The sequence below is a fragment of the Tenrec ecaudatus genome, chromosome X (assembly GCF_050624435.1).
Source record: "Tenrec ecaudatus isolate mTenEca1 chromosome X, mTenEca1.hap1, whole genome shotgun sequence".
Classification (NCBI taxonomy): Eukaryota; Metazoa; Chordata; class Mammalia; order Afrosoricida; family Tenrecidae; genus Tenrec; species Tenrec ecaudatus.
Genome location: NC_134548.1, coordinates 117,674,517 through 117,695,576, shown reverse-complemented (window position 1 = coordinate 117,695,576; position 21,060 = coordinate 117,674,517).

Sequence of the window (21,060 nt, the reverse complement as noted above, 5' to 3'; positions counted from 1 at the left end):
CCAGTGGGTTATTATACATGGGAGACTTTGCAAATGGGTTTTGGGCTTTCACTGTTACCCAAAGCCTTTTAACAACCAGGTGTTCAGAATTTAAACTTTAATACCATTCCCAACCACGGATTTGGATTTTATTGCTTACAATTCGTGGATCATCCTTGCTGGTGTGATTCATCCATGTGGTCTTAGCCGGCTTTAGATGGCTGATTATTTTAAGACAAACCTTTAGAACCCAGACGCAATTCTTTCTCATAACCTGGCACCATCTGCTTTACAACACTCTGCTGCAGCCAAAATGCTTCTGAGAGGCAAGGATGGCAAGACTTCATCTCACATACGCTGGACATGTTGTCAGGAGAAACTAGTCCCTGGAGAAGGACATCATTCTTGGTAAAGTAGAGGGGCAGTGAAAAATAGCAAGAACCTTGATGAGATGGATTCACACAGTGGCTGTGGTAAGGGCTCAAACAGTAACAAAGGATTGGATGGTACAGGACTGCGCGGCACCTCGTTCTGTTGTACATATGGCACCTATGAGTTGGGGCTGACTTGATAGCACCTAATAACAATTGGCTCTGACTCATAGATACACCTAAGTACAACAAAATAAAATGTTGCCTGGTATTGAGTATCTTCCTCTTTTCCCTTTGAATTAGATGCAGGCTTACAGAGACCATGTTTTACAATCCAACAATTCATGAATTGCAATTCTCTCAATCTATATCATGTATGACATTTCCGCTCTGGGGTCCTTGTTTCCTTTACTCCTTCTTTTCCTAATCTGCTGGCCTGTGTCTTTGGGTGAATTCCCTTTTGCTCTTATGTGGTTAATATTCCTACCACACGGGAGAGTTCAGCTCCAGTCCTGACAGGTAATTAAGGGTCATTTTCTCAAGGGTTTCACCTGTCTCATTCTGAACAATAAACCCAATCTCATTTTATGATTTTGAGTTTTGTTGCACATATTTCTCCCACGTTATCCTAAACCTTCCAGCGTGATCCTTTTCAGAGAAGACAGTAGTGGTAGCCAGGCACCATGTAATATCTCAGAAGTGGGCATATCTTCTTCCTAGCCTGTCTTAATCTGGAAGCTACACTAAAACCTATCCACTATAAGTGAGCCTGCTGGCATTTGAAATCCCAGCATCAGAGCAACAACCAAGCCACCACAGGACTACAGACTGACAGTGGTCACTAGGTGGCTGTAATTTAAAGAATGGAGAATACGAAGTGTTCTGGAAAAAGGAGAATCTTCATCTATTGTCTAGTGGACTTGCAAATGGTCCAGATACTGTAAAAAACAGTTTGGCAGTGCCTCAAAAAAATAGGTCTAGCATAGAATTGCCATATGATCCAGAAATTTCAGTCTTGGTATACGCCCCAAAGAATAGAAAGAAGGGACTCCAATGGGTATAGGTGCTCCACTTTTCATGATATCCTTGTTCGCAATAGCTAAAAGGTGAAAATATCCCAAGTATTAATCTACCGATGAATGAATAAAATATGGTATATCCATACAGTAAGATGGAATTCAGTCATGAAGAGAAATAAAATATTGATAAATGCTACAATGTAGATGAAACTTGAAAACTTTATGCTGAGTGAAGGAAAGCAATTACATAAGACTACGTGTTATATGATTCAATGTGTATGTCCAGAATAAGCAAATTGAGAGAGAAAGAAAGCAGATTAGGGGTTTCTTATGGCTAAAGGGGGAGGATAAAAGTTATTGCTTAGGTTAAAAGTGATCAAATATTTTGGAAACACATGGTTGTACAATAATGTGAGTATAATTTATGTCACTAGAAGTTACACATCAAAAAAAAGACAGGAAAGAAAGAAAAGGCCAAAGTGTCTGTCAGAAGAGACTCTGAAATTTGCTTTTAATCGTGGAGTAGCTAAAGCAAATGGAAGAAAGAATGAAGTCAAGGAGATGAATAGAAAATTCCAAAGAGAAGCTTGAAAGATAAAGCCAAATGATATAATGAAATGTACAAGGACCTAGAATTAGAAAATCAAAAATGAAAAGCATGCTCAGTGGATCTTAAATTGAAAGAACTCAAGAAAGTATTCCAGCCTCAAGTTGCCAATTTTGAAAAATTCTCTGGCAAAAATATTGAATGATGCAGGAAGCATCAAGAGAAGGTGGAAGGAATACACAGAGTCACTGTACCCCAAAGAACTAGTCAACACTCCAACTTTTTAGGAGGCAACATATGAACAAGAACCAGGGTGCTGAAGGAAGAAGTTCAAACTTCATTGAATGCATTAACCATATACAAGCCTTCAGGAATTGATGGAATACTCACTGAAATGTTTCAACAAGCTGAAGAAGCACTGGAAACACTCATTGGTCTATGCCAGGAAATGTGGAAGACTTGGTCAACTGACTTAAAGAGATCCATATCTATGCGTATTCCAAAGAAAGGTGACTCAACAGAATGTGCAAATGATAGAATGATATCATCAATATCCCACACAAGTCAAATTCTGCTTAAGATCATCCAACAATGGTTGCAGCAGTACAATGACAGGGAAATGCCTGAAGCCCAGGAGGGATTCAGAAGAGGACGTGGAACAAGGGACACCATTGCTGAGGTCACACCGACCTTGGCTCAGAGCAGAGACTACCAGAATGAAGTGGGCTTGTGTCTCAGTGACTGTGCAAAGGCATTCGACTGTGTGGAACACAATAAAGTGTGCTTACCCTTGAAAAGAATGGCAATTCGAGAACACTTCATCGTGCTCTTTTGGATTTTGTACATGGATCAAGAAGCAGTTGTGTGAACAGATAGTGCATAGTTTAAAATCAGGCCAGGGGTGGGACAGGGTTGTATCCTCTCACCATACATGTTCATTCTGTTTGCTAAGTAAATCATCAAAGAAGCTGGATTATATGAAGAAGAATGTGGCCCCAGGATTGGCAAAAGGCTTATTGACAACCTGCAGTATGCAGATGATACAACCTTGCTTGTTGAAAAGTGAGGGGGACTTGAAGCACTTGCTGATCAAAATCAAGGATGGCAGCCTTCGGTATAGATTACTACTCAGTGTAAGGGAGACCCAAATCCTCACAGCAGGACCAGTTGGTAGCATCATGCTAAATGTAGAAAAGGACTAAGGCTGGAGGTTCTCTGAAACCCGTGAACCACTAGCAACCCTCCCTATATTTGAAATATGTCAGTGGCATAGCTTCTAGTATCACAGCAACACGCAAAGCACCATGGTACAACACACACACTGACCCACCAGTGGTGTGCCGTCTAGACAGTGATTCGTTGGGTTCATTGGCTGATTTTCAGAAGCAGAACACCAGGCCTTTCTCTCTATTCTATCTCAGTCTGAAAGCCCCGCTGTAATCTGTTCAGCATCATAGCAACATGGTAGCCTCCACTGACAGAGAGTGGTAGCCATGCATCAGGTGCATTTGATAGGAACAAACCGGGATCACTCACATGGAAGACAAGAAGTCTACCACTAAATCACCAATGCCACAACTTCAGGGATATTGTTGTTAGATGCCATTGAGCAGGTTCTGACTCATAGCACCCCTCTGCACCGCAGAACACAGCACTGCCTGGTCCTTTGCCACCCTGGCAGTTGTGCCCATGCTTGATGCCACTGTTTCAGCCGCTATGTCAATCCATCTCATTAAGGGCCTTCCTCTTTTGTTGCTGCCCCTCTACTTTACCAAGCTTCATGTCGTTCTCCAGGGATGGGTCTCTGGTGGCAACATTTCCAAAGTATGTAAGATGAAATCTTGCCATCTTTGCCTCTAAGGAACATTCTGGAAGTACTTCTTCCAAGACAGACTTGTTTGTCCTTTTGGAACTCCAGGGTAATTTCAACATTTGCCAACATCATAGTTCAAATGCTTCAATTCGTCTTTGGTCTTCCTTATTCAATGTTCAACTTTTGCATGCATACGGGACAATTAAAATTACCATGGCTTAGGTCAGGCCCACTATGGTCCTCAAAGTAACATCCTTACTTTTTGACATTTTCAAGCGGTCTTGTGCAGCAACTTTACCCAACACAGTGCGCGATTTGATCTAACTGATGATTCCATGCACACTGATTGTGACTCAAAACAAGACAAAATCATGACAACATCAATCTTTTCTCCATTTATCCTTACTCTTTATCAGCAAGTGTTTCAAGTTCTCCTCACTTCCAGCCAGCAAGACTGTGTCATCCGCATGTCACTGGTTGTTAATATGTGATAGTACTGAGAAACCAGGCTAAAATTTGACTTACTGACACCAGCTGTGTCTCTAAGTAGGAGCCCTGGTGGCAGTGTGGGTGGCACGTAGGGCTGTTACCCACAAAATTAGCAGTTCAAAACCACCAGCCTCTCTGTGGGAGAAAGACAAGGCTTTCTACTGAAGAGTTTCAGTCTCAGAAACACAGATGGGGCAGTTTTACTCTGTCCTCTAGGGTGAATACGAGTCAGAATCAACTTCTTGGCAGTGCGTGAGACCAGAAAACCAGCCTAAAGTTTGATTTACTGACATCAGCTTTGCCTATAAATGTCTTCCAGAATAACCAGTTCAGTTTAAAACTTGGTTAAATATTTCTTTGAACTGAGTTCAAATATATGAATTAGAAGCCCTATAATGGCTACGCATCTGAATTTACTTGGAAGCAGTGGGTTTTTCTGTTTGATTGGTTGGGAAGAATGGTATAGTTACCTTTGCTGTTGAGAGTATACAAAGAAAACTATACACCAATTCAACAGTGGCGTTGACTACATTCCTCAAATTGTGAAGCCATTCAGACTCTCCTTTGCTGAGTTATTTCTCCCCCAGAACATAGGTTCCTATCTCTAGTTGCTGTCATTAATTTGATCCCCTGTAAATACTTCTCAAAAACAACATAAAACTCAAGGCAAACATTTGTTCACTGGTTAAGCTGAACCATTGCAAGAATACTTTAAGGGATATTTTTGGTTTATGATTGAAAGATGATCACAGGAAAAAGTTTCAGGGGTTCATCCAGCACCCATAGTTCCAGAAAGCCTGGAAAATGGCACCATTTTTGACATGCGCATGCTTCTGCAGAATGTTATCTTTATTACTTAACTTTTACAATACACATCACCCATACCACCTTCACTCCTTCTAAATTAAAAGAAAAAATTTTAAAGACAAAAGAACATTTTCAGTTGTTCGAGCATGGTTGATTTTAATTTTTAGAGGATTTTAAAACTGGGAATTGAATTGATCTGCTTCCCGTAATCTTTAAAGTACAACAATAAATAAGGACGACGCCTTTTCTTGACAATGAAAGGGTCAAGCTCTCTGTCTCATATCCATCAGCCTGAGATGGGAAACTGCAGCCAATGGGGAAACCCATCTGTCTTTATTAAGACTTGACACCCAGGGAGCATAGAAGAGAGAAGAGTTCATTTAGTAAATGGCAAAGCCACAGAAAATTGTCTGCACTCTCAGCAAGAATACATAATGCACTCAAAGACAGGTGTATTCGGAGGATTTCCAGAGGAAGAGCTTTCCAGTGCTATTCCCACTAACTCACTGCCACCGAGGCCATGCTGACTCATAGGAGTGTAAAACTGCTCCTGTGGGTTTTTAAAATCGACTCTTGATGGGAGCAGACGGCCTTATCTTTCGCCCACTGAGCAGCTGGTGGGTTTGAACTATTGGCCTTGTGTCTAACAGTCCATTGCCGAACCTACTGCTCCAACAAATCTCCTTTCAGTGATATCAGAGTGGATGAAATTGTTCCTCCAAGCCATTGTTTATTGTGTATATTGCATTTTCTTCTTCTAAGATTCCTCCTATGCTTGATCAATAAGTATCTTTCCAATAATTTATGGCCAGAACAAAACCCAAGTTCGACCTTAATTTCCATCTGAACTATATTTTACCTCCCTAAGGGTGATGGCATAGTGGGTGATGCTGTTCCTCAGGAGAAAGATGAGGTTTTCTATTTTTGATAAAGAGTACAATCAGAAATCACAGGGGCAGTTTAATTGGGTCCTATACGGTCGCTATGAGTCAGAATTATGTTTCCTTTCTTATACAGATTTATCATCTGTTTTCCTCTCTGGGGTTTCTAATAACTTTTTTAGCTGTCTTGCACTATTTGCTTGTATCACATCTCCTCAGGGTGTGTTTTTATTTCTCAAATTCGTCATCATCATAGGCTGTCATCTTCATCAAGACAGTTCTAACTACATACAGCACAATACACCAGAGCCCCGCCCTGAGACACCCACACAATTGTTGCTTTGTTTGAGCTCATTGTTGCAGCCACCGTGTCAATCATAAGAGGCAGTCTATCTTAGATTACCTTTATTTGTGGAAACTTCTTTCCTAACACCCTCCAATCTCAGACTCTCAAGCCTATAATCTGGGACTTCATTGCTTCCCTGTTTTCAGTCTTCTTATTTCAAGTACATATTTCTAGTATCTCTTTCATGTCCTGTGTCTTGTTTTCCTGGACTAAATCCTTAATTTCGTTTAAAGTATTTGTTGCAGATCAAGTTCAGGAGTCATTTCATGTCTGAAAATACTTTTCTTTTATCCTCACAGTTCACTGAGAGTTAAGCTGGCTATAGCATGTCAGCGGGAAAACAAGAATTTTCTTCATAACTTTGAGACATCTCTTCACTGCTGTCTCATTAAGACTGCTAAGGAGTTCAATGCCAATATCATTTTCATTTGTTTTTAACATGGCCTGTTCCTCTCTCTGAAATGCCACAAGAATACTCTGAAAAACTATCTTATATGATTTATTTGAATTCTTATTCATCAAATGTTGTATCTCTGGCATTTATCCTTCTATCTAATTTCTATTCTTTTAGTCTGTTTTCTATTTTTTATACTTCTTCAATTTTATCTCCAAACTCTTGAATTTTATCTCAGAATGCAAATATTTGTATTTCCAAAAGGTCTTTCTTTTCCCCACTATTAAGTCCAGCCATTCCGTTGCTATTGTAAGAATGCAACATGTCCTTGACTAGAAGTAGACCAATTGAAGTGCTTTTTTTCCTTCTCATCTCTTTCTCCTTCTCAGAGGTCTTTCTTTCTGTTTGCTTATCATCCTCTTTCATGTTGGAATTTATCATCAGATATGTCGTTATCACTAATTTTCTGTTCACATGTTAGAGAATGGGAGGGGTCTTTTAATTTAAAAATATGCAAGGCTTGTCCCTTTAATCTCTCAACATCTTTAAGGATCAAACCTCCACTTTTTTAGAGTGTGAAAGAGTTAAGTGGGTATCAGACAAGACCAAGAAGGTAATGGGAGGGATTGACACTATAAACATGAGCCAGTCTTCCCTTCTTTGTGCCTGACATCTCACTCATGCTCTTTGTCAAGGCTGCCGTTTCTTCAGGGAAACCTTACAGTCTCTTTTGCTGTATCTCTCTTTGGCAAATACTTTTCCGGCAAATATTTATTCTGAAAATAAGTTGTACCCACAGATGATGGTCCTAAGCCTTTGGAACCCGTAAACCAATACCACAAATTCCTTTATAATATATCTAGGAAGCCTTCATAATTGTGCACTGCCACCTATGTGGTTTGTTATATATGTGGGTATACATGTAAAAATGTGTACACATACGCCTACAAATACATCTATGCTTGCTTGTATATGCTTTCACACACACATGCCTGTCTACACACATACAAAGGGCCTAAAAATGTTTTATGGAAAAATGGAATTCAAAGATAATGTATTTTTATCTATGGATTTTTGAAGCCCCTCCTACCCTCATATCATATCATCTATATCTTCCTATGTAGTCAAAGACCTTAATTTTAACAAGTTTTGCAAAGTCAGATATATTCTTTAGTACAATAAGTTCATTAGGCAATGACTCCTCCTGGGGAGGTTGTTAAAATTACATATTCTCAGGTATCAGTCCTTGAAATTCTATTTCAAAAGGTCTGGGATAGGCTCAAGTTTCTGTAGTTTGAAAGAGCTCCCTTGGAAGGAAAAAAAATATATATTGTCCTAGTTAAGTACCACTGGCAAAGTAGAGAGCCAGCAATAGCTAGTTGGTCTATACCCATTGCCTTTTCCTCTTTATTTCAATCACTGTTCTTGCTAACACCAAGAGTACATACAAGGCCAAGAGGAGAGTATTTTATAAAGACTAGTTGCTACATAAAGGAGGGAACTCTGGTAGCATTGTGGTTACATGTTGGGCTGAAGACTGCAAGGTCAACCGGTCAAAACTTTCTCCTTGGGAGAAAGATGAGACTTTCTACTCAGAAACCCACAGGGGCAGTTCTACCCTGCCCTATAGGGTATGTATGAGTTACAGTCAACTTGATGGCAGTGGTTTTTGTTTGGGGTTTTTTGTTTTGTTTTATCTACTACATAGCTAACCAATCCAGACCTTGATGCGTCAATAAAAATCTATAAGGAAATCAATACAAATTGACATTGATCTGTACTAAATAAGCTTCACTTGCCCAAAGTCATCAATGGGAGTGATGAAGATGGAAGTAGTACTCACTGCAGTGTTACCCATTCAAAGCCACCAGCCACTCTGAGGGAGAAAGATGAGGCTTTCTGCTTCCATAAAGATTTGCAGTCTTGCAAACTGACAGGAATAGTTTTGTTTTGTCTTATAGGGTTGATATGAGTTAGCATTTATTGCTGGCAGTGAGTGAGCTTAGCTGAAGGAAATTTGATGGTACAACAGTTCAGCTACTAGCCTGCTTACCAAATGGTGATGGTTCCAATCAACCAAGATGCTCCATGAGAGAGAGATTTGGTGATCTATGCTCATGGAGATGGCCCTATGTCAGAAGTCAGCAAACTTTTGAGATGGAAGATCCAATTCTGTCCCTCACAACAATTAAAAATTATTTAAGAGCCATAAGTAATTTTTACAAACAAAGGAATTAACCATTATCTGAATAATATAAAGTTAGGCAGGGTTCTCCAGAGAATCAAAACCAGGACACTTATGAATACCACACCACAGCAGGTCCTGATGGAACCTCAAGTTCTAGTGATGCACTGCACAGTGACACAATCCCATTGCCATTGCAGAATAGGTAAGCAAGTCCCGATGGAGTCTCAAGCTCTAGCGATGCATGCAGATGACATGATCCACAGCTTGGCTGGACCCACAGGTAGCACACCATGCAGTTGAGACAAAGAACTAGGTCAGACAGCAGCACACTGGCCCAATCACCAGGGAGAAAGAGAGAAGGAGAACAGCCACAGAAAGCCATTTATCTCAGTCGTTCTCCAATTAAACTGCAAACAGATGAACAGGTTAAATTCCGTCCACATGTTCCTATGGGAGCCAAGTTGGCACAGAGAAAGTAACTACCATATATCCTTTAAATGAAACTATGATAGTTTAATTTTAATTTTGGATTTTATTTCAGAGCCACGTGTATGTACTTTAGGAGGTACACATGGCTCAAGAATAGCAGTTTACAGACCCCTGCCCTATGGGGCAGTTCTACTCTGTCATATGGGGTCTCTATGAGATGACATTGACTCTGTGGTATATAAAACAACAACAGAGCTTAGCTACATGGAAAAGAAAAAAACTCTCTTGAAAAGAATAGGGAACTTCTTGAATTTAAGCAATGTAACTGGACTTGGGAGGTGTATTTATTTACTATGTTTTAGAGATAAATCTCTGATTGAGACAAGCCAATGATATTAAGTCACTGTCTTATTTTTAATGTCTGCAAGTCCTTTTAAGAACTTTACTAACATCCACTTCCTGCCCCCCGCCTCCCACTCTCCCATGTCCCCCAGAACTGTCGTCCCATTGCTCACTCTTCCGGCTTGTTTATTCTGCCTATCCCATCCAGATAGACACACAGTGACAACAATATGTGCAAACACAAGACTGAACACAACTAAGCAACAATAAAAAAATAAAACAATAGCTACACGCCCTGGCCCCACAGTCTATTTTTGGTGTTCCTTGGGGACTTCGTTGCTCTGCTCAACAACCCACCTACAGAAGGGTCATGGGGAGAAGACAGGCCAGCCAGGACGCAGTGTAGCACTGATGAAACATAGAGCTTTCTTCTGGTTCTTTAATGCTAACCCCCCCCCCCACTATCATGACCCTAATTCTACCTCACAAATCTGGCTAGACCAGAGCATGTGCATGGGTACAGAAAAGAGCGGGAAACACAGGGAATGCAGGACAGATAAACTCCTCGGGACCAATATTGAGAGTAGCCATACCAGGAGGGGAAGAGGAAGGTGGGGGGAGCAAGGGGGAACTGATCATAATGACCTACATATAACCCCCTCCCAGGGAGATGGACAACAGAAAAGGGGGTGGAGGGAGACATCAGACAGTGCAAGACATGAAAAATAATAATTTGTTTACTCTGTCCTCTAGGGTCAATACGAGTCAGAATCGACTTCTTGGTAGTGCGTGAGACCAGAAAACCAGCCTAAAGTTGGTTCATGAGGGAGGGAGGGTGTGTGAGGGAGGGGAGAAATGAAGAACTGATATCAAGGGCTCAAGTATAAAGAACGTGCTTTGAAAAAGTTGTTAGCAACATATGTACAAATGGGCTTGAGACAATGGATAAATGGATGGATGGATGGATGGATGGATGGATGGATGGATGGATGGATGGATGGATGGATGGATGGATGGAGAGTTGGATGGATGATGACAATAGTTGTACGAGACCCCAATAAAATGATTTGGAAAAAAAGGGGGACTTTGCCATTTTCACCTCCAAAGGGGAACAAAAGTGAACCAGACAAAACTGCTGAGCTGCAAACACTACGAAGTTGATCCTAGACACAGCGTCAATCCTAGGGAAGGAACATGAAAGAGTGTCTTATTAAAGCACAGGTTTGAAGTCACACTTCTCAGTTAATCTAAGATTCGTGTGTTAGTCTGGGTAGACTAGAGAAACAAATTCATAAACACTCGTATGTATGTAAGAAAGAGGTTTATATACAAAAGCAATTACATACTGAGAACATGTGAGCCCAGTCCAGATTAAGTCCATACGTCCAATATTAACCCATATGTCCAATACCAATATATGAAGTCTCCTTCAGACTCATGAAATACTTGCAATGACACCGAATGCTGGAAGATCACAAGCCAGTGGGGTGAAAGTCTTCTGGATCCAGTGGTGTTGAAAGCATCTCAGCACTGGCAGAGGTCTCTATGTGGCTTATCCGGCTCCAGAGGTCTGGTTGCATCAGAGTAGGTCCATGTGGATTCTCTAGCTCCCAGGGTGCAGCGCCATGTGTCTTCTCAGTAGTGTCTCTAAGGGAGTGAGCAGAGAGAGGGGTGTCTCCCGCCCCCAAGGAGGAAAATACAGTAGTTTCCAGAATTCTCAAGAGAAGACCATTACCACACAGAGGCCACATTTTTTATATCTTGATTGACTGATTCGTAATCCTCTCAAATTCACACCAGATTATGTAACTACCACACTTCCGTTTCAAAAGTAAACCGAGCTCTTTTAAGCTTCAAGTCCTCTCCACAGGCAGCATCCTCTGCTGAAAATGCAATTATCTTCCTGGTAACACAGTGGTTGCACATTGGGGTGACAACCGCAAAGTCAGCAGTTTGAAACCACCGGTCACTCTAAGAGAAAAATGGGAAGGCTATCTATTCCCATGAAGAGTTGAAGTTTCAGAAACCCCAGGGGCCAGTTCTACTCTGTCCTGTAGGGTCACTATGAGTTGGAATCGACTAGACCGAACTGAGGGTATATATGAGGGGTTACCCTCTAAAAAATGGAAGCTTTTTTTCAAAGCTATATAGTTGTTGTAGTTTTTTTAAAAAAACAACCTTATCACCTTCAAAGTACTCTCCATTACACTTAATACGTTTTTCAAATCTGTGATCCCATTCTTGGAAACATTTTTCAAATTCATGTTCGGATGGGTGGCAGCGCCTCCCTTGTTTTTTTCTTCACCTCTTCGACATCATCAAATCTCTGTCCTTTCATGTCCCTCTGTTTTTATGGAAACAAACTGAAGTCATACAGAGTGAGATCAGGTAAGTCAGGTGCATGGGGCAAGCGAGGCATGCTGGTTTTGTCCCAAACTGGCGCATGGAGATGGCTGTGTGAGCAGGTGCATTGTGGTGGTGGCAAAACCAGTCCCCCGCCTGCCACAAATCAGGCCGTTTTGGTCTCACACTGTTACACTATCTTTTCAGAACCTCTAAATAGAAAGCTTGATTAACAGTCTGACCTGGAGGAACGAACTCCAAATGTACTATGAGCTGACGTTTTTGTCCTTTTGGGAAGATCACTGATGTCTAGAATGAGGGTTGTCACTAATGAACATTTCACCTGTTTGAAACAAGAAAACTACTCACTCATACACTTGAGTTTTTCCCATAGCACTGTCCTTATAATCTGTGTTCAATATCACAACAGTTTCTGTAGCATTTTTCTAGAGCAGGAAACAAAATTTCATAGTTGCACACTGTTCTCTTAGATTGGCCATCACAAAACACAAGGTTCAAGTGAAACTGCTTGTAGGAAAAAATTCACTGCGAACAGAGAGAACCTTCCCGAGCAATGCCACTGGGTGCACTAACTCAGAGTGAGTTGTTCGATGCTCGCTTAACAGAAAAACAAATGCATACTATGAAAGCTCTGCTCTGCCCAGCTCAGTTGTTTTTTTTAATGGGGGGTTCCTTCTCATATATAGAGAGGACTCTTACTCATATTTCAAGATTCAAATCAACATTGTTATTTTCTGATGTCCATGCCTCCCAGATAATGCTGTTTCATGTCTACTCCCAAGTGATTTAAACATATGTTCAATTATAATAAACGTATAATAATTGGTGGCTTTTAGAATTCTGCTTGAGGCACCAATGTTATTATTGTTAGGTGCTGTTTAATAGACTGTGACTCACAACAGACTGAAAGCACAGACAAGTCTGGAACCATCCTCACAACCGTTATGTTGGAGTCCACTGTTACAAACACTGTATCAATCCATTTTCTTGAGGCCCTTCCTATTTTTTCAAGCAGTTTTATTGGCATATAATTTACATCGAATAAACTTCAACAGTTCAATTACATCCAGGAAACTGTACAATCATTACCATATCAATTTTAGTACCCCCATGGTTAAATCACCTTTAAAATGAGTTATGTAATTAGTCAGTTCTAATGCTCCCTCCCTACTTGTATCCTCATTTTCCACTCCTGAAATGCCCCTTCCATCCCTATCACCCATTCCCACCCCTGCATCCCCTATCAACCCCTGTATCCGTTATTATCACTATGCATCCACTCCTGTAAGTCACAACCTGGGAAACACAACAGAGAGAACAAAAAACAAATTCAAAATAAGTTGTAAGGATAAAATAATAATAATATAAAGACCAAAATACAAATAATGAGTAAGAAAGAAAAGTCCGTCATTAACATTCCAAAAGCCAGGGAAGAAATTTCTGTCATGGAACAAGTGAGAGGTACTTGCACATCGGACCAACTTGGGTCGGCTCTATAGGGAAGTCATCTGGCCAAGTGTCGAGTTCAATTCAGCATATTAAGGGTTACAATCGTCTCTGCCTGACAGCATGGCTGTTTGAGACTCTTGCTGGTGGCTACAGCAGATCTGCTGTCTATGGTTAGAGCTGATCTGTCAGTGGCTCGGTCTGACCAGATACTCTGCAGATGGGTTTTGGGCTCCCACTGTCTTCCGTAGCCTTCTACACATTGGGTGTTCATAATTTTAGCTCTGATACTTTTCCCTTGGCCATATCTGAATTTTTAATTGTCATCTTTGCATCACACAAGCTGGTGTGCTTCTTTCATGTGGGCCTAGTTGACTCATCGCTTAGCTGGCTATTTTTTGAATGCATAGCCTTTAATATTCCAATTGATAGCCAGGCACCATCCACTTTCTTCACCACCCTTTCCTGTAGCACCCTTATCTTCAGTGATCATTTCATACAGGTTAGTATCGAGCAGGCCCTTCCTCTTTTTCACTGCCCCTCTACTTTGCCAAGCATGATGTGTTTTTCCAGGGATTGTTCTCTCCTGACAATATGCTCAAAGTTCATGAAATTACTTGAGGCCTGAAAAGCCTAAAATATTTAACTACGTGACCCTGGTAACGTTTGATGATCACTCCCCTGATAGAACATACGTAATTTGAGTGCAAGGACCCATATTTTTCATATATATCTCCCACTCCTAGCCTGGCTGGCACATAGTAGGCCCACAGACATTTATTGAATGAAAGATTTCATTAATAGATACAACTGATATGTTAAAAATCATTATTTATGTTACAGGAGCTTTATAAAGTTTTTTCACAAATAGAACTGAAAGATAATGGACTTTTCCCAGGTACTTTTGGAAGTCCCTTTGTGTGATCAAAACAGTTTTATCCTCATATCCCAGTAAGATATATTCCCTTGGGATAAACTTTTCTGAACCTCTAAATGGAAACTTTGACATAACAAATGACTTTTGTGCTCACCTCACAACTAAGCAGTCTCAAGGTCACTCTAAACACAAAATATAGTCTTTTGGTAATTATAATATATTCAGTCTAATATATTAATTAAAAATCAGGTCTTTCTGCTCTCCCCCATTTGAAGATTTATAGGTTTATAGGTGATGGTTGTCTGCCTTTGGGGAGAGAACAGATTCTTTCCTCTCTCCCCATTCTCGAGATGCTCTTTGTAACCTTCTGAGGGTGGGAATCCCTGGAGGCAACATTGTAGGTTAAGGCTTGGACTGTTAACCTCATGATTGGCAGTTCAATCCCACCAGCTCATTGGGAGAGAGATGAGACTCTCTGCTCCCCTAAAGATTTACAGTCTTGAAACCCCATATAAGTCATGAGGAGTTGGAATCAACTCTATAGTAGTGGACAGTATGGGAGCAGAAGCAGGGAGTACAGGGAAAGAGGTCTGTCACTCCATTTTTATAGGATGGCTTCCAACTCTTTAGGTCTACAGCTTTTCTATGGAGTCTTCAAAGGACCCTACCAGTAAGGACAGTAAGGCTGATGCATTTTGATTATAATTGGTAGTTTAAAACTCCTTAAGCTCCTAGGATTGTTACTTCCAGCCCTTTGCTGCTAGGTAGCTCTAGTGACAGGATCTACAATGATCTCAACTCTCTCCCCTGAGTGGCCTCCATTGGGTTCCCAGAAAACACTCAAACAGCTCTTGCCTGACAAACTCTGGAAACACAGGCCAATCCCAACACATTCAATCCTGTTCTCCTGCCAAGGGCCACATTAGCTTTCTTAGAATAGAGAACGGCTCCAGTTCGCTGCCTGTCTTCTGCAGGACACGAACATCAGGATCTCTGAGTGCCCCACAGAAGACCTGTTTACTAGTCTTGAGAGGAAGGAAGTAGCATCCCCCTGCACACACACCTTGAGGAGAGTAGAGTTTTAGTTTGGCAACAGCTCTATGAAATGAAATGTTTTCACAAATTTCCATTCCTTTTCCCCTCCACAATCACACTCCTTTTCATTTCTCGGAACTTGTTATGGAAATTTTGCTTTGTAAAATCTGTATATGGCGACCTGGCTTTGAAATTTCCTATCAATTATATGGCATGTACTATGCCATCCTAGGAACTTTATTTGAATATCATATTACTTACAGCTTAAATTCTTCTTTCTAATTAGGTTTAAAAAAATGTTAAATTGGCTCTAGTAAAATCACCAGGTGGATTCACATAGCTGAATCCTCTTTGGAGCAGCCCTGGTGGCACAGGGCTCATGAGTTGGACTGCTAACTTCAAGGCCAACCGTTGGAAACCACCAGCTGCTCCAAAGGAGAGAGACAAGGTTTTCTAATCCCACAAAGAATTAAAGTTTTGAAACCCACAAAGGGTGCTCCTACACTTCCCTACAAGGTCACTGTGTTAGTCTGGGTATTTTAGAGAAACAAACCCACAGAAACCCATGTATAAGAGAGAGTTTTATATAAAGGTTATGTGCACATCAAGAAAACATTCCAACCCAGTGCTGCCCACGCCCACAAGTCCAACATTAACCCATTAACTCATATGTCCAACACCAATCCACAAAGTCCTTTGCCATCTCACCAAACAGACCCAATGATGCCAACTGCAGGAGGAAAGCTGAATCAGTGAGCGTGTAAGCATCTCAGCACTGGCAGGGGTCTGCATATGGGTGCTCCAGCACCCAGGGCTGCATCGGCGTAGATCCATGCAGCTTCTCCTTGGGGATGTCTTCCAGGAAGATATCCTTGCCAGCTGAAGCAGGGAACTGGCTAAGGCAGCTACACCCTGGTCCAACCATCACAAAGCAAGAGACCCGAGAACTAGAAAGGCCAGGCTCACTAAGCCATTTATCCCTCCCCCCTTCAATTAACGTCACATGTGTTTATTGACCAGGTTGGCACAATAAACTAATTACTTCAGTCACTATGAGTGAGCATTAAATTGATGGTAGTGAGTTTTGAATAGAATTATCTTTTAATATTTAAAATGTTGAGATGACAACGTTAATATTTATCAAGTGCCAGACATGTAGGACAGGCTTTAGAGATATTTTATCACACAATCCTCATGATGATAGTTTCCTCTCCTTTTATAAATGAGAAAATGGAATCTCTAAGTAATTGACTTTCTTAAATAATTTAGAATATGCAAGGGTTTTTCACAAAGTTTGTGGACCAAATCTCTTAGCATTGTTTTATTATTAAATTTTTCCACAAACTTTAAAAGAATGTAATTATTTGTTCCAAACCCTAAAGTTGAAAAGGTACATGATAAAAGACTTCCTACAAAAGGTGCCCCTCTCATCCAGTCTCTCCAAAACCGTCCCTACCCTCCAATTTATGTTCCCAACTACTTGTGATATTAAGAAGTGATAATACAATATATGTGATATGATGTGCATTTCTTTTTTCCATAACACAATTATAGAAAATTATATGTACATTTTGGCACCTTACTTTTAAATGTAATTTAATAAAGTATCTTGATCATGATTGCAAATTAAAATAGAAAGAACGTCTTATTTGTTTTCAGAATGGTGTTTTGTTTAATTGGACTCTACATTACTAGCCATGTAGTTATTTTGCATCTTAGTGCTATGCGTTAGATGGAAACTGGCATTTTAAGTGGCTACCAACTGCAAAGTCGATGGTTCAAATGCACACACCAGTCACTCTGAAGATGAAAGTTAATACTGTCAGATTTCAGAAAGGTTTATAGCAGTGGTTCTCAGCCTTCCTAAAGCCGCGGCCCTTTAATATAGTTCCTCATGTTGTGGTGACCCCCCAACCATACAATTATTTTGTTACTATGTCATAACTGCAATTTTGCTACTGTTATGAATCGTAATGTAAATATATGATATGCAGGTTGTATTTTCATTGTTACACATTGAACATAATTAAAGCACAGTGATTCATCACAAAAATAATATGCAATAATATAGTGTGAAATATTTATTTCTAATTACAAATAAATAGTAAACCACATTGCTACATTTTGTGACAGTATGCATAAAAAGCCAAATTCAGTGCAAAGGTTGAGATAGAGGAGCGGTGTCCCGGTTCCTAAGACCATTGGAAATATGTGTTTTCCGGTGGTCTCAGGCAACCCCTGTGAAAGGGTTGTTCAACCCCAAAGGGGTCATAACCCACAGGAGGAGAACCACTGGTTTATAAGTTCAGAAACCCTGGATCAGTTCTATTCTGTCCTATGGAGTATCGATGACTGTTAATCGACTAGACGGCTGTGGGTTATTATTGCAAGTAATGCCGCGTGACTACCAGTGAACAAACACTAACGTTGAACACTGCACACGTGTTCCACACACTTTCTGTAGGTTCCTACTGCAGATTCAAACTGATGTTGAAACACAAGTCTACTTACTAAACTCAGAACCTTCACATTTTTTCACCAAGCTATCCTAAATGGTAGAGGAGAATTAACTTGGGGAAGCCAGGGTGGACTGGAGAGACCCCCATCACAAGTACAAAACCTCTCTGCAGTTTCATGTTTGATTGTAATATATGCACTGAAAAAATTGCATTCTATTTTATAATACATGTGTTTATTTCCAAAAACATAATGGTTGAAAATATAAACTATCTGTTATTCTTATTCAAATATTCAAATAATGATCAGTTAGGAAGAGCTCAGACCTAGGTTGCAAGACTGATTCAAATTTATACACACACCCTAGACCAGAGGATGTACACTGATACAGATAGGTACGGGAAACAGGGAATCCAGGACAGATGATCCCCTCCGGACCAGTGGTGAGAGTGGCAATACCAGGAGGGTGGAGGGAAGGTGAGGAGGAAAGGGGGAACAGATTACAAGGCTCTATATATAAACTCCCTGGGGGATGGACAGCGGAGAAGTGGGTGAAGGGAGACATCAGAAGGTGTAAGATATGACAAAATAATAATAATTTATAAAATAACAAGGGTTTATGGGGGAGCGGGGAGGGAGGGGGGAAAGGAGGAGCTGATACCAAGGGCTCAAGTAGAAAGCAAATGTTTTGAGAATGATGATGGCAACATATGTACAAATGTGCTTGACACAATGGATGGATGGATGGATGGATTGTGATGAGTTGTATGAGCCACCAATAAAATGATTTTTAAAGGGCAAAAAAAATATGCACACACCCACCAATTCAAACGTAAAGTATTCAGTTGGTGCCTAAAACGTGTTCCAAAGCATGCATCCCGTTTGTAAAGTAGGCACTTGAGATTCTTCTATATTGTCATGAATGTCCAGCACATATCCACAGGATATGTGAAATTTCAGCATAGTCCACCAGTTGGAGAAACAAGATACTAGACCGTACTGGGAAGGCATTAATGATTTCACGGTGTACATCAACCAAGAGCATACCCGGTGGAGTGAGGATAATAGAAAGGTAGAAGATGCAGGAGGTGTGTAGGACAATTTTGAAATAAAGGGGAAAGTACTGCAATGGTTTATTGAAGGTTGGCATGACGCCTCTATTAAATCATTACTACTAATACCATAATAAAATTGTTTCATGACCATGTGTTCATATGATGGTTTTGAATGATGATTTAATACTGAAGAGATGAGATGGGAACGTCTAGCTGGTCTTGATCTAGAAATTTGACCACCAAAATCGTATACCTGTTTCTAAGGAAGGGGAAAGACAGAACTTTCATCAGATTCTAAAAAGAATCCAAGATTCATAAAATCTTGAAAACAACTGTTACAGAGAAAAAAGCAGAACCTTTGGGCTCACACTCCTGGTTTTCAAATGTCGGCTCCACGATTATTGACTGACTGTATGACAAACTTCCTCTCGGGACCTCATGTTTCCCATTTCAAAGAGGAGGATAATTAAATTAAGTCACAGAGTTGTTATGGGGTTAAATAAAAAATTTATGTGAAACACTTGACACAGAATAGGCATTCAAGAACTGTTGATCTCTGCCTTCTTGCCACAATGCATAAAACACAGAAAGCGCATTTAAAATACAGGTGGATGTATCACTTAAAATATACACATACCCTGGATAAACATGCCATCTTCAAAGATGTTTTTAGTAAAATCTTAGAACCCCCAACCCAAGGCTCAGGCTAGATTACCACACAGGGAGAAAAACCCACATAGATAGCATCCACTTGGTGCCTACAAAAAGTTTCCACGACCTAGGAATAAACATGCATGTATCCTGTTTGGCAAAAATGTAATTGCTGAAATACCACCACACCCTGTCAGGTTTGGTTCCAATTATACCTATAATGTGACTGTTACACCTAGGATGCAAATGGCGTCACATGATCAAGAGATCAGCTCACCTTCAATGAGACAGAAAGCAGCTTTAATGAAGAGTCACGAAGAAGCCTTGAAAGGGTTAAAGTGGAAGGCTTACACAAACTTTCACTCTGGGTTTCTCTTCTACCTCCTCCCTCTGCGGCTCCTCACTGCTGAGGCAGAGCAGAGCCGAATCACTACCTTTCCTGCACACTCTTCACTATTGCCTGTGAAAGAGGAAAGGGGGACTTGCCTAATTCAGGCCGCTTCCGTCCTAGTGTTGCAGAAGGCATCACCGCTTCGAAACAGAGGCTAATCTTTGCTCTTTGGAACGTATAAGAAGCAGGCATCTGAAACTGCACTCTCAAGCCGTACGTGGCAACGGGCATTTTAAGGAACTCAGAGAAGGTGCTTTTCTGTGTCGTGCTGGAAAGGGCTGACTCTTTAGGAAGATGAAAGAGAAAGCATACTTTGCATGAAGATAGTCCGGCTTCTCTGGCTCAACCAGCTTTTCGTTCTATTTTGCAGGTATTCCAGAGATGCTCCCCGAACAAGTTGCCTGTTGATGCAAGCTTCAAAAGGAATACTTAATGGTCAACCCCAGTCATCCGGCAAACCAAGAAAGGTAGGAGAGATTTGGAAATTTTACTATGTTATTCACAGTGGAGTAAACAGCATTATTTTATTTATCAGCAGGTGTGACAAATAGACACCATCTGCCGAGGGAAATACAGCAACTCCCACTTAAGAAAGCTTCTTACTTAATGGCTCCAGTCATTGAAGAGGGGCTTGCAGCTGGAATTGTTTTTTCATAGGCTGATGTAGAACTGGATACTCTTATCAGCTCCAACCTTCTCAGCTTTCTCTCCACGGCTAGGCAGACAGATACAAACAGAATGCTTTAACTCTTGAAAGCTCTTGCAATTGCTAGTTTTCATTTTCTCCTCTGGATCTGCTCGATTTCCTCAGCTGCCTGGTGGGATATCACCTCCGGAATTAAACAGGCAGGTACCCTGCGGAAAAAATGTAAAATTACCTGTGGATTGTTTTCAGAACTTTATCATGTTAAGGAAAAAGTAAAAGTAACTTATTCCTTGAGGACCAAAACGGGGATTGGGTTATATTTATCTCTGTATCCTCAGCTAAGTAGCGGCGTATCTAGTACTCGGTTGGCACCGCAATGCAAGTTTGCAGATTGAATTTTGACCTGGTCTCTGCCCCCGCACCCCCACCAACACACACTTTGGAAGTCATGCAGAATTTTGTTCTTATTAGAAACAAGGAATTTTCTTTGTGTTAGTAGAAGATAGTTCTACTTCTTATTCATGGGGAAGGCA